We start from the raw sequence: 20,091 nt of genomic DNA, 5'->3' as shown, positions 1-20,091 counted from the left end.
TCTGAAAGATGTGTTCACTTAACTCCATGGACTAGGAAGGCCCAAGTTACAGAGGCACACGAAGACTGATAGCTTGAATTTTTTTACCCTTTCATGTCATCCAACACCTTTGTCGCAAGAAATTTCTTAAAATTAGTCACATGGCTACCACCACAAAGTTTTGAGGCAGGCCCGTAAGAATTAGTTCAACTGCTTATTCAATGCTTGAATTCCTCCTCTCTGTTGCCATTAAGCAGTCATGTAATATCTTATTGAATTCCTCCAGTGACTGTGAACTCACTGTCTCTAAAAGCAGTCCATCCCACCTTTGGTCATATCCGACTTGAATCCTTAATTCATAGAGCTTCACCTCTTCATACCATGTAAGACAAATCCAATCCCTTTTTACTTAGTAACCCTTGACATAATTGGAAAGTGATCCTTCACTCCTAGCCATCTTCAGTCAGTCAAGTCAATGGCCCCCATCCTTGAGCTCTTCACTTTATGACTTAGGCTTAATCCCCTCCACCACGTGAGAGGTCCTCATTATTTGCTTCCCCTCTCTTAATGGTTACATGGGAATGGAATGCAACAACCTGCACAGGCTGATCAGACCAGAGTAGAGCAAAAGGGTTTTCTTTTTCTTGTCCAGTGCTTTTCAACCCTTCTGCGCATTAAAAATCACCTGTGCAGTTTTTGAAAAAAGTATTGCTTTCCTGGCTCCATCCCTGAACTATTAAATTAAAAATTATTGGGGTGGGGTCTAGGCCCTGACTTTTTTTTAAAGTCCATGTAATTCTTTTGTGTGGCCCAAATTAAGAATCAATTCTTCTGATACCAGGTCCTTGATTCTTGCTTTGATTGGCCAATGATTTATTGGAGCATGCTGCACAACTTGGTTGGTGGGTCAATTTGAAAAAAGTAGAGAACTATTTTTTCTATGTGTCTACCATACACGAGTACTGAGCTAGATTCTTAACTACATAATTTCATTTAATCCTCAAATGTGAGTCAGGTAGTTTTGCCTCAGTTTTATTAAAGAGAAAACTGAAGCTCAAAAGGATTAAACAATTCACTCTGGGTTACTCAGCTATACAAGTGGCTGGATTCAGATTCAAACCTGGATCAGAGTCCAAAGCCCGCCTTTCTTTTATGCCACTCTGCATTCCTTAATTCAATTAACATAACAATTTATTAACAATCAGGACCTACCCTATGCTAGACATGTCCTAAGCCAGCAACTGTTATGAACTGAAGTTTTCGTGGTAATCTGCCAAGCTGCACGGGGACGTGGAGCATTTTCCTTTTTCTCAATGATTTGTTTATGGGTATGTTTTCTTGAAGGAAAAATCATGTTGACGTAATGCAGGCTTTGTAGAGAAATAAGTCTTTGGTATTTGGTTGTAAAATAAATGTCAGAATAAAATGTTTGAGAAAATAAAGAGCTATATATAAAATTATTTCCCACAGAACTGTAGAATACTGATGGGCTGTTGCTGATGTTTCATTATGTAGAGCAAATTTGGTAATTAAGGAAAGGGCTGCCATGCCCCGGCCACTCTTCATCCCTACAACTGTGGTCTCTTTGCCGGAAGTGACCAGAGTGACTTCACATTGTTTCAGCCACAAGGTTTATCCCATCCTTTAAAGACCATCCCAGTCAGGTGAGTCTCAGTACCATGACCAATATCCAGTGGCTCTATGACTCTTCTCACCAAAACTTCTGGAACACACTCTAATGAAGATGGCCACTTTTTTCTCCATAGGTTGGAGGGCTATTTATGGGGGTCACCTATACGCTGACAGTAGCAGCTAGGAAAGAATGATAAGAATAAGGAAAGCGGGGCTAGTAACGGTGGCTCACCCTTGTAATCTCGGCACTTTGGGAGGCTGAGGTGGACAGATAACCCGAGGTCAGTAGTTCGAGACCAGACCACCCCGGCCAACATGGTGAAACCTGTCTCTACTAAAAATACAAAAATCAGCTGGCCATTGTGGCGGACGCCTGTAATCCCAGCTACTCAGGAAGCTGAGGCAGGAGAATCACTTGAACTTGGGAGGCAGAGGTTGCAGGAAAAAAAAAAAAGACTAAGGAAAGTGGTCCTGAAAAAAGAAGCGGGTAGAAGAAACAAAAGTGAAATATAGAAAAGAGAAATAAAAAGACAACTAAAGCTATGTTTGGAGCACGGCATCTCCAGATAGGATTCCTCCTGACTACAAATCCCCCTACTCAGCATCCATGTCTTTCCCAGGCTGAAATCAACTTCTTTTAGATGACATCCTGGAAAATCCCTCTTCCTTGAGGGCTTCCCTGTTCACCAAAGATTGAGTCATTATTCTGCTCATATTCTCCCAGTCCTGTATTCATCTCATCATAGGACACACCATGCTGTATTAACATTGTCTCATTACTTAGTAGTCACTTCTTTTAGATCAAAGCTTCTTAATTCTGTTCTCCAGGTGAGTTACAAGTGTGCCCAAGTTTTGGCACACCTCAGTGCTTAGGGCATCCCAGCTGCTGGAGCCCTGAGCAGCCTAAGTCTGGAAACTATTCTTTATGTGTGCCAAGACATCACAAAAGTTAGGAAACTTTTCTAGGCCCTTCATTAATGACAGGAGAGAATGAAATGAGAGAGGGAGGGAAAGGGAAGAAGGAAGAGAGGGGGAAAGAGAGAAGGAAGGAAGGGAAGGAAGTGGGAGGCTGACCATGTGAGAACAGATTTTCAGCAACTGAAGATACTCAAAAACCACCATCTACTAGGGTGTTCTTCAAGCAGTTCCTGTCTGGATAGGATATTATGCTATTATACTATTAAGGTCCTCCTGTCTTTCGAGCCAGAATGATCTCATATAAAGAACATGGGTTTTGGAATCTGAAAAACACAAGTCTGAATCCCAGCTTTGAGACTTAAGATCTATGGTATTCTTTCAAGTTATTTAATCTCTGTGCCTCAGCTTTCTCATCCATAAAATGGGAATAATAACAGTTTCATTTTTAGGCTATTATGAGAATTAACAAGATAATGTTTTTGCAATACTCTTGGCACATAATACATGCTCAAGATTTTCTCTAACATTTTGTGATTTTGTTTCAGAACTACTTCAGGAATGATTTTTGCAGCAAATGATAGTTCATATAGTTTTGTGCTTCAGTTTAAGTAGTTGCATTCAAATCCTGGTTTTATATTTGTTAGTTATATGACCCTAGGCAAATTATTTAACCCCACTCCATCTTCCATGCCTCTATTTTTTGTTTTATTCCATCAAATGTAGATAACTGCACCTACTTTATCAGTTTTTGTGTCCAGGTCACATTAACAGTTTTTGTTAAGAAGGTTAAATGGGTTGACTTGAGTTAAGCCCTCAGAATGTGCCTGCCCATCATCAACACTCATGTTTATGTTTCCTATTAGCAACGGTATTTAGTAGGAGGCAGCTAAAGGAATCCAGTAAACCGATGACGTGCAGACATATCCCTGTCCAGATGGCTTCTGTGCAGTTGTGGAGGAGACACCACAGCATCTGAAATTGGAGCCCTTCATTAACAGTTGGGTAGGAGATGTAGAAAAGTTCATTTACACTTAATATATATTCAGCTATACTAATTAGTATAAGCTCCTAAGCCTAAAATAAATTAAAGCAAACTTTAAAAAAGAACGAGGCTGTAGGCTGGTGAGAATATTGAGAACTTCTTGTTATTATTATCACATTCCAATTATTATAAGTGAAAATGTTGACACAAACCAAGGTTATCTATGAACCAGAAGATCCTAGGCCCTTGAGTCCAGAATCGTAAAGAGGTTTAAGCATCAAATAGTGAGTATTTACTGTTATAACTTTCAGTGTTTTAGAATCTGTTATTTGGTTAATGTTTTTCATACATCACACATTCAAACCTTGTAGACCACCTATATTAGTTTCCTTGGGTTGCCATAACAAAGTACAGAAAACTGGATGGCTAAAAGCAACAGTAATTTATTGTCTCACAGTTCTGCAATCCAGAAGTCCAAGTCCAGAATCAGGGTGTCAGCAGGCCCATGCTTTTTCTGATGTCTCTAAGGGAGAATCCTCCCTTACTTCTTCTGGTTTCTAGCGTTTCCCTGCAATTTTTGTCATTCCTTGGCTGGTAGAGGTATCACTCCAGTCATGTGGCTGCCTTCTCCCTGCAAGTCATCATATCATCTTCCCTCTGTTGTGTCTGCATCTGTGTCCAAATTCCCCCTTTTGATAAGGACACCAGTCACATTGGATTAGGGCCTACCCCAATTACCTCCTTTCAATTGGGTTACCTCTGTTAAAATCCTATTTCCAAATAAGGTCACATTCTGAGGCACTGGGGATTAGGACTTCAACATATCTTTTGAAAGGGACACAATTTAGCCAGTAATAGCACCCATTAAGGTTGGTATTACAGATGAGGTATTTGAGCCTAAGAGGGTCAAGAAAGGTGTCCAGGTCACACAGCTCCATGTCTTCTGGACTAGATCCCCACACTCCTTGGCTTCCCTGTGCTGGCTCTTCTGGTATGTCATTCTGGACAGGGTGAGCTGGCCTCTCTTATGACATGGTTGATCCTGCATTTCTCTACAGCACATATTTGTCTGAATTTGATCGATCAGTTCTGTAATCTTTCCGTGAACTGTCTCAACTGGAGATGTCCTTTCCCTTTTCTGTGTCTCAAGTAGTGGCTGACCCTCACCATGCCTGCCCATGCACAGTCAGAGGACACCCTGAATGCTGCAGGAATGAGGGGAAGAGGGTACTTGGTATCTGAGCCATCCTTTGGCCTTGCTTGTTTCCAGTAAGTTTTGATGATTTCTCCTGATCAGTGAGCATCAGCCTTGATTTCTGCTGCACTTTCCTAGTTGACCACTGTTCTATGGCCTCCAGTGACCAGTCCATGCAGTCTCCCTGTGCCCTCCTCTCCTGTCCTATGAGTTTTCTTAGACCTGCTAGCCCCCCGTTAGTCACTGTCTCAGTCCTATCTGGGGTATCTTAGGTTCTGGGTATGGGCAGGAGTGGAAATTGTGCATGATCTTGGCAGTAGGGTCTCTTCTCTGCTGCTGCCTGCTGCTGGGTGTCTTGCAATTCTTGTAGCAAGCTTGTCATTGTCCTGGGTCAACTCAACAGGCCCCCCTAGCCAGCTGGGCTCCTACTTCAGCTCTCACAGGCACTGTGGCTTTCTGAGGCTTTAATGCCAGCTCAGCTCCCACCTGGGGTCTTCTTCCCCTGACTACCCTGACAGGTCTCTTGGATTTCAAATTACAGCCACCTGTGTTCTACTCAGGAACATGAGATCTCCTCCACACCCTTAGGGACGCAGTCTAGGGGGTTGAGGCAGGAGGAATTATTTCCTCTGACCCTCTCTTTGCCCATATGTATCATGTTGTCTTAGTCTATTTTATGCTGCTATAACAGAATAGCTGAGACTGAGTAATTTGTAATAAGCAAAAAGGTATTTCTCATAGTTCTGAAGACTGGGAAGTCCAACATCAAGGTGCTGGCATCTTGGGGGTGGGGGGCTTTTGTGCTGTGTCATCACATTGTAGAAGGCATAGAAGTGGCAGAAGGGCAAAGGGAAGTTAAGAGGAGAAAAGGGTGCTGAACTAACCCTTTTATAATAAAACCAATCGCGTGATAGTGGCAGTAATCCATTCATAAGGGTGGAGCCCTCATGGCTTAATCACTTTATAAAGGTTCCACCTCTTAATACTGTTACAATGGCAATTAAATTTCAACATGAATTTTGGAGGATGTGAACATTCAAACCATTGCACCTTTCATCTACACAACTCCCCCATAGTGGTGTGGTCCTCTGGGTCCAGGCAAGAACACTGGTACTACCAGTTCAGGCAAGAAGCATGGTAAAGGCCTCTTGGCTCACTATGTGGAGTTCTCTACCACCCCCTCTTTCAGGGTTTCAACCTCAAAGTAGAACATGGAGCATGGCCCATACTCACCACTGAAACTTGTTTGTAGTCATCTTCCTGTCTTCTTCAGGATTTTCTCTCAAGTCTAGAAATCGTCCTACCTCCTCTCTGTATGATGGTGCAACTGTCTTTACAGCCTTAGGCATTTCCTCTTCTCTAATTTTTAGTGTAAATTCCATGCTTGAGTCCTTCAGCCTTTTTTCACCACAAAGCTAAGTTTTGATATTAAAACAAAAACAGTGCAGCAATAACTACAATCAGTCCTAGCTCTTGGAACAGCAAATCTTGGCTTTCAAGAACTCAAAAACAACACTGTAAGTCTTGGTTCTCAAGAGGTTCTATGGTGCCCTGGGGCAATTAGCTTCAGCCTGTTGGTCTAGTTTCAAAGGTGAAAGAGTTGTAGGTAAAAAGGCATTACCTAAAAAGGAAAAGTCATGAGATAATATTTTGGAATATTGCTTTACTTTTGTTTAATCTTTAAGATTTTTCAGCCAAAAAGATAATCTTTCCCTGGTACCACCCAGAATTTGTGAGTTCAGTTGGCTGAAGCATCCTTTTGATGAATCCTAGATTCTGGCCTGCAGGAGTTGATTGGTTTTGCTCTAGTCTAGGGCCAGAGATAATATCTCTACTTCTGGCTTCTCACATCCCAAACATGTGCTGTCAGTCCCTGGCATGTAGATAGGGATGAATAAGCACAAGCTTGCTGGCTTCTAGATATACTAGTGATGGGAAACACTGACTCGTTACTGAGTTTCTAGCCTTATCTTTCTTTATTAGCAGGGGCCATGTCACTTTATGCCTGCCATCAACACTATAAACTTGATCATCCTGTCTAATCTGTCATTTTGCAAATATAAAAATGGACCTCTCAAAAGGTAAGAAAAAATGCCCGAAAGAATCTAAAGCTTCATTGTAGTGAAGTCAAAGACAAGGAGCACTGGGTACATACAAGTTTAAGGAGATCAGAACTCCCACATTTTCTCTCCACCACGCCATGCTGCCATGAGGGTTCCTCATTCTTCCCAACCAACAGATTGTTTTTCTACTATAAATATCCAGTTTGGAGGTGGAGGTGGACAAGTGAAAATGCTCGACCCCAAGAAACTCTAATCCATCTGCTCATGGCTGCCGAAGATAGAATTTCTGATGAGCTGGGACCTCAGTTTCTTTGCCAAGAGACTTTAGCCCACATGCCAAGAAAGGATTTAGTCCTCTGCTCAGATGAACCCCCGTCTGAGAGTGTGGGGATTACAGCGAAGGCTGCTCTTGGCGCATCCATGGCATTCTATCCAGCAACCCCTGCTCTGGAGGTAAAGACACTGAGTAGACACAGAGAGTAGGCAGGGATGAGGGGTTCCCGTTTTCAGTTCTAGTTGACGCCACTGCGGGCAGCAGCAGCAGTCTCTGTAAAGCCTGGGACAGCCACAACACCATGCTGAAAGTTCTGTGGATTTTTAAAAGCCAGCTGTCAGCTCAAGCTTGTTCCGCTGAGCTTTCAGTCTTGATGACTAGACTGGCAGTGTCCCCACTTGGAAACCTGGAAGGAAAACTGACTTGCTGTCAATCACAACTGTACCTTTTCACACAGTTTTTGTTTTCAAAGCAGAGATCCCCTCCCCCGACAACTTGAAACCCTCTGTTCTTTCTAGAAGAATATACAGGAACTCCCCACTCTCACAATGGAAAGACAATATTGAGAATTTTTAAAGCAATTGAAGGAAATAGATCTACATGCCATAAAATGGTAGGGGGCCAGGGCAGGGCAAGCTGCCCTTAATTGACCGTATACCACACAAACACACAAACAACATTCCCTTCTCTCATGTAAATAAGATTACATGAAAATATTGTGGACAATCTTGGAAGTAAAAAAATAAATTAAATGAACCACAAAAGGGCTTCTTTGAAAAGAGGGAAAAATCATCCCACAAGCTTTCTTTTGCTGAAAGTTGCAGAAGAAGGGAGGGTTTATTCCATGTGCATGGGGTGATTGTAATGTAATAAGACGGCTATTCTTATGTGGCTCGTTAACTAGCCTTAAAGATAATTCTAAGAGGAGTTCAAAGGATATTTTGAGCAGTGGGAGAATCAGCAAAGGCATTACTTTGAATGACAGCCCTCCCTTGGATCTCTGTAAAAAGTTAATCACATTTCATATGCAAATAGAGACCCCCCAGGTACAGTGTCGGGCTTCATTCATTTATTTAAATGGTATTTCTGAGCTCTTACCCAGTGTGCAGCACTGTGCCAGGTGCTACAGGGCATACGAAAAAGGTAGGCTTCGTTTTCCTGCCCCTGCTATCTTTGGGGAGAAGTTCGGTTGTACAACACAAAACATTTAACTGACACACAAGACAGAATTGTCAAAATAATTGGCCACACCTCATGCAAGAGCGTCAAGCTGTCTTGCATCAACTGCCAGAGCCACCTCCCCACTTTTCTCCCCAGCAGCTGCCTCCCCGAATCAAATGTCTAGATGTCAAGTAGTGGGCTTCTTGGGATTGACTCTGCAGGTGAATGCCTTGATGTGGGGGCCTGTCTCTAGCTTTCCTTTCCTTGTGCCATTTGGACCTCAGCATCTTTTCAGGGATCTCTGATGTGTCTAAGTTGCCATGGGGACCAATAGTCTCCTTAAAAACTGAAGCCACCCTGCTGAAAGGAAAAGGGAAGGGAGAAGGAAAGGAATGAAAGGATAAAAGGGCAGGGCCTGCTTGGGGATCAGAATAGAAGTCGGGTATCCCAAGGAGGAAGGACGATGGGAAAGAAGGGCAGGTGCTGCTGCTGACCCCCTCCTCTCTATTTCCAAGGACAGGACTCCTGCCTTGTCCTCTTTGTCTTCTACCGCATGTCTTCTCTATCATTTTACCCATCACCATCCCAAACTGACTTTGTCTGTACCCCCTCAAAACCTCGATGAGTTATAACTGATACTAGATAACATCCAAATTCCTGACCTTGACCATCCCATTCATCCAAATGACTTTTCCATACCTTGTGCCCACTGCTCTTCTGCCGAATCCTCAGCTCCCACCACATTGGCCTAATTGCCATCGCCCAAATGTGCCCTTCATTTTCTTTCTCAGACCCTCCCCTCTGCCTGGTCTGCCAGTCCCACCCATCTTCCCCATTGAACCTGCTCATACTTCAAGCCCCTCTCCACACTCACCAGCCCACAGCAAGCTTATCTTCCCGCCTTTGACTCCTCGTCATTCCTACAGTCTGTAGCACTCCCATAGCCCATGTAAAATATCTTGTGTTATATAATGATGGCTAAATGCTTAACAAATCTTAAATGCAGGCAGGCAGGTAGGCAGGCAAGAAGGAAGGAAGGAAGGAAGGAAAGAAGGAAGGAAGGAAGGAAGGAAGGAAGGAAGGAAGGAAGGAAGGAAGGAAGGAAGGAAGGAAGGAAGGACGGACGGACAGGAGGAAGGGAGGGAGGAAAAGAGAGAGGGAGGACTTACTTCAGCTACTAGCTTTGAATACATGGGACTTATGATGGAAAATGGTGAAGGATTCTGAGTCAGTTAATTTTGCTTAGTTAAGAGAGTTATACGGATGACATTTGGTGGTAGCACTGTGGCCGGGGCAAAGAGTTCTTGGCCTTGGTGAGCCGAGGCAGGGCCTGCCATGACAGCCAGGGTTCCTGGCAGTAGAGAAGGGGGCTTCTGTCCAGACAGACTTCACCTTGCCAGGGGTAGCCACCGCCCTGCCACCTGGCTCCAGCATCAGAACCCACAGAATTCCTCCTTCCTCACAACTGCAGGATGACACACTAATTACCAGGCTGGCTCTCATTTAAATTCTTCTCAATGGCGAGTGCCGAAGAGGTGACAAAATCCCTACAGGATTTCCATTTGTTTTAATTCTAGTTCAGCTCCAGGGATCTCCTCATTAAACCACATCACTGAAGCCATTAGGGGCCAGAGACCAGCCAGAGGCAGCGAACCTGAGGTGGAGCTGCGGCCTCAGGGGTCTCCCTCCTCCTTTCTCTCATTCATCTCTCTCCCTACTGTTCCTGCATCTATCTAGGTATTGCTCCCTGTCTGTATGCCCGTGTCATTTTCATATTCTATCCACTGGGCTGTTTGCACTGTTTGTATTTTCTGCCTGTTCTGCTTTACAGCCCCTTTTCATCTACAGCATCTGTCCTGTTGATACTCTGTTCTATTTATGTTCCCCTGCAGTGCCTTGCCTCTCAAGCCTCCTTTTTAATCTGTTTTATCAATCTTGTTTACCCTCTCCACGGCCCCTCATCTTGCTATTATCTGGTTATCTATCTAGTTAAATTGCCCTCACCCCTCCCTCTCTGTCCCCAGATCTTCCCTGAATGCACCCAGGTTCCCTCGGCAGGCCCACCTGCTCCACCTCACAGCCATGTCCACATTTGACAAGTGAAACCTAAACTCCACTGTAAGGCGAGCCCTGCTCAGCCAGGCACCCACAACTGCAGACCCGAGAGGTCTGGATCTATTCACTACTAATAACAAGTGCTAATATATATTGAGCATCCAGCACATGGCAGGCCCTGGGCTGGGTCTTCATTTTCTGCTTTCAACAACTTTTCAAAGCAATTTCCTCCTTATGTGACAGAGGAGGAAGCTGAGGCTCAGGGAGGTGAAATAACTCACTCAAGGTCACACAGTTAACATGTAGGATATTGACAACCCACTCTTAGTTATCTGCATGAGCAATGGCATGGATAACCTTTCCCTGCAGAAAAATGTGAAACTCATTTCTAATAGACTCTGGAATATAGCATTTGGGGCAGTAGATTTCCCTCCTGGTGCTGCTCTACTGCAGCTGACCATCAAATACAGTGCAAGAAAGGCCAATGGGTAGACCACAGATTCTGAACACTCCTAGGGTTAGCGTGGTCCTCCACAGAAATGATACTATAGATGGCATTATTCACGGGAGTAGGAAGGGTCAGTGTGATAGCTGCCAGCCCATTTCCCTGCCTCGCTCCCAAACCCACACTCCCAGCCCTCCAAGCCATTTCTACTCCCTGAGCACCCACACTGACCAAGGCTTGTGTGGGGCAGTGTCAGACGTCTAGTGAAGATGGAAGATTCCAGTGTGGCCTCAGATAAATCATGGAGAGAATAATTGACTGTCTGTTGTGTGTTAGGCAGCAGGAAGGTCCCAGAAATGGAACTATCATGGCCCAAGAGGGTGACCAGGGAATCCTCAGGTCACTTGGTCAAGAAAAAGAAATGACTTCACTCCCAGACCTAGAAAACTCCTAAAACGCAGATCCTAAGGACAAAGAAAAGTAACAAGATAGAACCTGCCCAATAAACTATAGGGGAAGTTACTGAACTACTTGAAGGTAGTTACCCCAAATTCTTCCCTGGGTCATTGTCTCTAGAGTTGGATCCAGACTCCCAAACCCGAGATTCAAGACTCTCTGTAGCCTACCTCTTGTACCCTATAAATGCTTAACCTGCTGCATGAGCTCCCTTTCCCTGCCAGATGAGAATAACACAAGGTCTCTTATCACCCTGCATATGGTGTGGGGGAATGAATTGAAACCTCCAGGGGGCATGCTTGAAAAAGAATGGATGGTCCTTCTTTGGATATTACCAAGGTCTTTATATTAGTCCTTGAGGATTTTACAGAGTCCAGTGATGGGAAAACACATGCATCTCAATTATCATACACAGAGTAGAGAAGTAATGAGCACTAAAATAAGTTGTAATTAGTATGCATTGGGAGCTCAGAGGAAGGGAAGCCTTATTTTGGTTTGGAGGTTGAAGAAGGCTTCATGGAAGAGGTGGCATCTCAAAAAATAGTGTCTCAAAAATGAAGTAGGATTATGCAGAGTCTCAAAAAATAAATAGGATGTATACAGATATTCTAAGAGAAAGGGTGAACATTTAGCAAAGGATAGTAAAGTTTATGAAGTATTTACAAGCTTGGGATGATGAGGTGGGATGATGATGGAGGTGGAGAAAGATCATGCTTTTATGTGAGTAGCTGGTGTCACTAAGAATAAATTCCTAGGGGCAGTGGCCTTGTCTTTGTAGCTGCTATGCCTAGCACAGTCAGGGCTGGTCCTGAAAGAATGTTTCTGATTGTTGGTGATAGATGGCAATGATGATGGCATGTGCAAGGGTGGTGCCAATGCTGCTTTATGAGACTCAAGTCACTGTTACAGTGAGGCTGAGGATCACCCACCAGCACTTGGAAATACTGAATAGATTTCTGACTCCTCTTCCTCCTCTCCTCCCACCTTGCTCAAACTCTCTCCACCTGACTTTGCATCTTTTTCAGGGAAAACAGGTGGGAAATTGCCAAGCTGACAGACGCCCCTGCCCACGGTGATAGACCCTGTCACAAAAAAGTAATTTCTTTTTAAACTTCTATCCAGTGAAATCCCGCAGCTGCACACAGCAGGCCCGGCTGTGCCAGCACTGCCATACTGCCACCGCAGTGCCAGGGAATAAAGGAAAATGCTTAGCATTAAATTTCATGTAAATCAGACTTTATTTGCTCTGGTGACAGGTTATTACCTTCTGCAGAGAATGAGGGGAAAAAACGGCTGCTGGCTGGAGGCACAGCTCCTTACATGAGGATGTCTTGAATCGCAGCCCTTGGCAGAGCAGGCCTGGGCCATCCGCTTTGCCCCACCTTTTCCTTTGCCCCCACAGCTCCCAGGAGGATGACTTTTCCACCAGTATCTGCAGGCTCCAACTTGGTTCAACTTAGCAGTTGCGGTACCCACCACTTAGCCTTCTCACTGCTTGTGTGTGGACAGCAACTTTTACCAACTGCCTTCTAAGCCCATCATACACAGTGCCCCGGTGCACTGTGGTGCGGGGTCTCTCCCATCGGGAACACTCTATGCACTGCTGTCTACCTCGGTACACTCAATCCATCCTTCAAGGCCCACCTCAAGTCCAAATTCCACAAAGTCTTTTCTCACTACCCAATCTGTGACACTCTCTCTCTCCTTTGAGTTATATTCATCTTTACCTCTGTCTGACTGATAAACTCCTCTTAGCAACCAATACATTTATTGGGTGTCTATGTGCTAAAAATGATGGTTGGCATGTTCCTCATGTGTTCCTCAACCAGGTTGTGACAGGCTGAGGGTAGAGATTAGTACCCATGAATGCTTCTCTCCAACCATGGTGCCCAGCACAAGGCCTTGCACATAGTGGATTCTCAATAAAGGTGTTGGCCCCTGATAGGAGTGTATCAGTCAGGACAGGCTAGGTTGTGCTGTAGTAACAAATGCTCCCAAATGCTCAGTGGCTTAAAACAATGTAAGTTGATTTCTTGTTCATACCACCTGTCAATTGCAAGTTAGCTGGCAGACTCTGCTTATTTTAGTTTCTCAGGGACCCAGGCTGTTAGAACAGCCACCAACTTGAATATTGCATGGGAAGGTCTCACATTGGCAATGTCCTGGAAGTGACACGGTGCACCTCCACTCACAAGCTATATGGCCCCAGCAAACCTAAAGGGGCCAGAAAGTGCAATCCTGCCAGGCTTCATAAGGCAGAGAGCAAGAAATACTTTGTCAACAGCACCAATGGCTTCTCCAGACTGCTTAGTTACTAAATTCCATGAGGAATGTACTACATCTATTTTGTCCACCACTGAATCCCTAATGGCTGACACAGCACATAATAGGTACTCAGTAAATACTTAGGCTGATGGTCAGCCTTGTTCTGACCCTTTATCTTCATGCAGAGCTGAGCTCATGTGCTTTCTTGGCCTTTGATCTGCCTTCCATGCCTCTGGGACCATCAGCGCTTGGAAGGAAGCAGCATGCCTTCACTGCTTTGTAGTCCTTACACACAAGGATCAGGGTTGCTTAGGTGTATTGCCTTCTGCACCATAGGAGAGGAAAGAAAGGAGGGAACAATTATCTGTTGAGGCTGATCTTTGTTATTTGGTAAGTAGACACTTTTTGAAAAGTATGTGTATAAAAAGTTTGTGTGTGTGTGTATGTACAAGTGTGTACTGGATGGGAAGAAGGTAGAAGATAGCTCCATATCTTATTGCTGCATATCTCCCACTAGCAGTTAATCAGTGTGATGTTTGATGCAACACTTGGTAGTGGGGATTGGAGGGAAACACCTAAGGAAATGGTGAGATTCTTTGACTCCTACTCCCATATTTTCTTTCATTTGATCCTCTTTTTTCTCTCTCCTCTTCTTTTTCCTGTACTTTGATTATCTTACACCTTTTCTTAAAACCACAGGGGCTGACAGAAAAAGACAATTGGGAGAGGATATCTTTTCATTTCACCTAGGGTGGGGAGAAAGAAGAAGGTTTTGGGAATGCGAGAACTGGACTTGGGTCTGGCTGGAGATTGGTCAGCATTTAAGGCCATGGTAATGGCCTCCTGAAGGTCCTTGTCACAGTCTCAGTTTAGATCCACAGTACTTAACCAGGTTTAGGATCCCTGACAGAGGAAGTTGGGAGCAGACATCATCCTAGGTCTTCTCTCCACGCCTACTCCCACCACCTCTCATCTTCCTCTTTAAGACTCATCCAAGAAAGGCCCCCCCGCCCTTGGCCATCTATCCCATACCCAGGAAATGGGAAGAAGACTGAGGGTTTTTTTGTTTTGTTTTTTTTAATTGCTCATGCCAAGCCTTGTTGTGGGCTTTTCTAGCATCTCTGACCAAGGGCTGCCGTTCAGAGAAGGCAGAGCTCGTCCAGCAGCATTGCTGCCTCCACAGCCTCCAATGCTGGACATCCGCCAAGCTCACCATCTGTACCCTATGGCCAGGAGCATGCATTGCCAGCTTCTGCATCAACCCCCACACCCACCCCGCCACCCTAGCCCACGCTGGAAATCTGCCAGTGCCCCAGATTGCAGCATACAATCGGATAAGCTTTGCCAGGTTTATGGCTGGTAATTTACGGCCTTCTTTAGCAACATCTATCATGCTGTACAGTCGTTAATCCCAGAGTCTTTGCTCACTTTGCAGAAAATAGCTTGCAATTCCTTACAGTGTAGCATTTGCTAACTCACCTGTCCAGCTGTCAGGCTGGGTGGGTGTGACAAGCCACTCTCCAGTAACTTCTTTCCATCTTGCTTTGCTTAGCAAGCCAGGCCTTCTCCCTCCAAAAAACAGCAGCCAGGATCTTTATTACTCAGCCACTGTCCTGCTCTCCCACACAGCTGCTTTAGTGCTAGCTCCATACCTCAGCTCCCTGCTTCCTGGAAAAGCAGCAGGGCTCTGAGGGAGGGTGGGCTCACAACCTTAGCAAGGGTAGAACCTTTTACTGGTACAAAACAGAAGGCAGGTCGCAGGTGTCACAAACTTATTTCTCCCTTAATCAAAGTCAGAGAGTAGCTGGTGGAGTGTGGCCAGAGGGTGTACACACACACTTGTAAATAATTACAGGGAGTATGAAATACCTCTATGGTCAACCTCTGCTTAGGCATGCTAACCAGAGGATCATTTTGGACCACTAAAAACTGCCAACAAATGCAAACAAACTGATATATAGTGAGTTTGGCTTCAGGATAAATCGCAATATATTTTACAGTCTATCTTCTTAACTTAAGCTATTAAAATTAAGCGTCCTTGTCTTGAGGCATGTCTCCCTGGATGAAAAAAAAGTCACTTGGGATATTCGAAATCATGGTTAGGGAGGCTAGGTAGGGTGAAAGGATATGAGCTCTAATCAAATGGCATCTAGAAAGCATATTGATGGATTTATTTTATTTTATTTTAGAGAAAGATGTGAATGAGACAAACATACTGGAACGGAATACACTAAAATGATAAAATAGTTAAATTCAGATGTTGGAATATATACATATTCTTTCTATATGTAATTTATATGTTATTCTGTTACATGTAATTATATTTGTATACATGGTATATGTATCTTTCATTTTTTTATGTTTTCTAAGTTTCTTACAGTAAGCCTGTACTTCTGTACTTGAAGTAAACACAAGCAGCACAGATGGATGATAATGACCATTATGAATGACTGATTGACTGACGTGACCCTCATCAAAGGTGCTTGTCCCTCTCCTGTACACTCTTCAGAAAATATCAAGAGGAATATCAAGAGGGACATTGTCTGTCCATTTTTTATCTTTGGGCCCATTCTCTACTAAAATACCTCAGCCTCTTCTGGTTTCATAAGTGATTTTCTGACAGTAAATATAGGAATGAAGTTTTGATTACTAAAGAATTTAAATATTTCCAGATGTAAATGTCATATTCTTTATGGTATCCTCGCTGCTTAACTCAAGACATTCAAGAAATTGTTGAATGAATGAATGAGTGAATGAATGAAATGGCAGTGGTTGCTCTTTAAGCCAACCGAGGCAGTAGGTTCAGGCTGAAGTCATTCTGCTGACCTCGGTATGAGCTCATTAACATCAGCACATGTCAGTGCCGTCAGCAGCAGCAGACCATGGTCTTTGCTCCTGTCCAGTCCAGGTGTAGAAGGTTGTAGAAGGTGCTCACACAGCACAGACTGCTGAGGGTGAGGGTGCTTCTCATGAGACTGCAGGCATCAGGAAGTTTCAACCGAATTTACATTTCACCTTAGGGTGTTGTTTCCTTATTTGTTTTATTGATGGCTTCTTCCTTGAGGGAAAATAGGCCTGGTTCCATGGAAGGCATGCACATCCCTATGTAAAGTTTCACTTGGACTCCGGTGGTTGTACCAGGATTGCCTTTGATGGTCCCTACTCTGCCTGATGCTCTTTTTGGAGCTTGGCCTCTGACGACACAAGTAAAGTGGCATTGATGTTAGATTTCAACCAAAGTATGAATCTGGGGGCTCTTCGGCCCAGGGCTGGAGTAAAACATGCCGGTAGTTGGATGGATTCAAGCCTGGAGGTTAGTGGGGTGACAGCAGCAGAAGGACAAGGAGTGAAAAATGCAAAGGTGTGGCTCAGTGGAGGGAGAAGTCATGCATCCAGATTTTCAGGGCAGATAGGAGAGGAAGTGGAGTCATGCATGAGTTAACGGACAGGGCAAAATGGAAGGGTTTTAGCATACAGACTAGCAGTATAAGCTCTGGGGCACTTGCCAGCTTTTTAACACATTTGTTAGTTGTGTGACTTTGAGGAAATTGCTCTAAGCTGAGGCTTCCTCACCTGTAACATGGAGATAGTAATAACACCTACATCTATGGAGTTGTTGTGAGGATAAATTAGATAATAGACACACAGGGTTTGGCACATAGAAAGCTTCCGGTAAACATTAACTACAGCATCATATTCTTACTGAAATTCAACAGAAGATGGGGTTTGAAAAAGGCATAAAAGAGAGAGAAGGAGAAGGAGAGGTGGTCAGGGAGGGATATGACAAGGTGAATGTTCTAAAGGTGGAGCAGTCCCATGTTATGACAGCTTCTCAACTGAGCCAAGGTCGTGGGTCTCCAGGATGGGTTGCAGACAGAGGTTTTTAGTTCAGAAGGTAAAGAAACTTTAAGGTTGAGGTGCTAGATGGGTTAGAGCCAACTCTGATGATGAGTGGGGCTGGGTGAAGAGCAGAGAGTGCCACAATTATAAATGGAGGTGGGTCTGGAAGACAGTAAATGACATCAATCTACATGGACCTCAAGGAATGTCAACACCATCTCTGGGTCCTGCTGGGTGAGAGAAGGAGAAGGAGTAGCCTCCAACGAAAAAACCTGGAGATTCTTGTATCATGTGAAGAAAGAGATGTTTCTATTTAGGAAAAGTGTGGGAGAAAAAACATTATTGAAGTATTTGGAGATATTGGTAGTGAGTATTGTTTTCTGCAAAGGAGTCTAGAATGCAGTTTAATTGCGATGACTTCTTTTACAAAGGAGTCATTTGTGCTGTAAGGAATAGATTTGTGAAAGGGGGAACATTATAAAGAAAAAGAGAGAGAAGGAAGAAGGGACAAAAGAAGAAAGGGGGAAAATGAAAGGAAAAAAAGAAAGAAGGAGGGAAGAGGGAAAAAGATAAATTCAACCTTGGTAATTGAAAAGGCACTCACTCTGATTTGTGGGGAATCTTTACCTATCAGTCTTGGTACCCTAGTCCTTGGGGGTATAGTCAGCTATGGCATAGACTAAAGCAACCAAATCCATTCATGTCATATCACTCATGTCCAATCTACACATGAACACCCCCCACACACCCTCTCCAGGTGGTAATGAAAGCAGCTGCCTGTTTTAGCGTCATACAAAGCTCAGCTCCTTTCCTTTTTCTCCTCCCCACCCCAACTGCCCTCAATTACCATTTTAATCAGAGTTTGAGAGGTAAGAAAGATGGAGAGAGTTGTGCAAATGACCCTGCCCCTCAGCTTGAAATTGAGGTGGGTTTGTAAAGTTCATCCTGGGCCTCTGGAGACATTCACAAAGATCACAAATCAGCAGTTTGGTCTTCCCCACACAAAAGGAGCGAGGATGAAAGAAGCAGAGTATAAGGGCCAGGAAAGTGTGTGTGTGTGCAGATCTATACAAAACCTATAGATGATATTGCCAGGACTCCTCTTTATAGAACTTGAAGGAAAGCCTTTTTATCCATAATTGTATGTGAAGGAGGGGTGGGTAGGATGCATAAGGTCATGGCCGCCAGCTAACCATATTGACTCAAATGTGCAGCCATTGTTTCTGGCTGAGCCTCAGGGGCAGACTGGAAGAGGGTACACCATTGACCAGAGAGAGCTACAGTCTTGGATCTCAGGCTTATTAACTTGGGAATCTGGAAAACTACCTACCTTTCTGAGTCTCATTGTCCATCTCCTGTAAATATGCCTGCCTAATAAGAATCAAATAAGCCACTGTGAAAGTGTTTTTAGCAAACTGTAAAGCTCTTTGCAAATGCAAAAATATCATTAGAGTAAGTGCTTAATAAGTACTTGTTGAATGAGTGAATAAATGGAGCTCAGCCATGGTGTGCTATTAATTTTGATGACATATTGATATCACCGGCAAGCATTTTATCGATCGCTGACAGTTCTATGAGTACTGGTCAAAACAAAACTGCAAAAACCACAAATTTATCACAGAGTGATATATGGTTTTATACCAGTTTTCTTTGTTTCATTTGTCTCTGTCTTGTTCCAACAATTATATCGTCAGCTGCTTGAAAGCAGAGATCCAGTTGTATACAGCTTGCCCGGCATCAGCTGGGAACAATAGTTGACCTTAGTAAATATCTGGGGATTAAATCTTTGGATCTTTTGTGCACGCAATTTGGGATGCTGGGAGGATGCTCGTGCATGGGACAGCCCTCTGCTGGTCGGACTAAAGGGGTGGGGAAGAAGGAGGGCTAGTGGAGAGCACTCTTGAAGCGTTCTTGAAGACCTGTCTGCAGATGCCTTTATCTCTTGTGTTCAACACATGTGCCTCTAATTAAATAAGAGAAAAATGGGATGTCCACAGCAGGTGCAGTTGAGCTGCAAATTTCTTCCTAGCCCTTTGGGTAGTGTTTTGCCATCTCCTAGAGGGTTAACTTATTGGCTTGCTGTGCCTTCTCTCATCCTCACTTTCAGTGCTGTGTTTCCTCTCCTTCCTGGCCAACCAAGGGCCCTTCCTTGGCAGTCCCTGCATAGAAAGTAGAATAAAAATACTGAGACTAGAAAAAAAAAAAAAAAAAAAAAAAGCCTCTTACTTAAATAGAAAAGTGAGCAGGGCAAGAGAGAGAAACCCTTCAGAGGAACTTTTCCTTACTCTTGGCATCAAAATGAAGGCAGGCTCTTCTGTTTCAATGCAGTCTGCACTGAGGAGAGTGAAATTGCCTTGCCTTCATTGCATTCCATTTCATCTATCTGGAAGCCATTACAGCTTCCTTCAAGAGTCTCAAGTCCCTAAGAAGAGGGTTCCTGTGAACTCTAGCCTCAGCGCATTGCTCTTCTCTGCATTGTGCCTTGCAGCAGAAACTGTGAACAGAGATGAAGTGACTTGCAGGGCTCCAGCAATTGATCCAGGATTGGATGGGAGGCAGAGGACTGGATACACCAGATAACAGGCTCCAGATCCTCAGAGACTGAAATAAGCAGAAGGACCCATGCAAAAGGAGAGCACATAGTGCAAAGAGGCAGACAAGAGGTGCAAAGGACTGATGGATGGAGGGAGACAGATCATTTCAAACCTGAGCACCTCTTGTAAAGTGAAGGATCTTCTCTATGGGAAGGGATGGAGCTATTAAGAGGACAAATTGATTGCTGAGCGATGCCCACAAAGCTTGTTTCGTAGACCCCAAGCTCTTTAA

General features: G+C 44.0%; 1 protein-coding gene across 1 annotated transcript in view; it reads left to right on the top strand.

The window, feature by feature from the left end:
- Positions 1-20,091, top strand: part of TNR (tenascin R) — a 419,993-nt gene that overhangs the window by 153,029 nt on the left and 246,873 nt on the right. The window lies entirely within an intron of this gene.

This window comes from Rhinopithecus roxellana, chromosome 8 (assembly GCF_007565055.1).
Source record: "Rhinopithecus roxellana isolate Shanxi Qingling chromosome 8, ASM756505v1, whole genome shotgun sequence".
Lineage (NCBI taxonomy): Eukaryota > Metazoa > Chordata > Mammalia > Primates > Cercopithecidae > Rhinopithecus > Rhinopithecus roxellana.
Note: the sequence above shows the minus strand (reverse complement) of the source record. Positions and strands in the feature narration are given on the sequence as shown.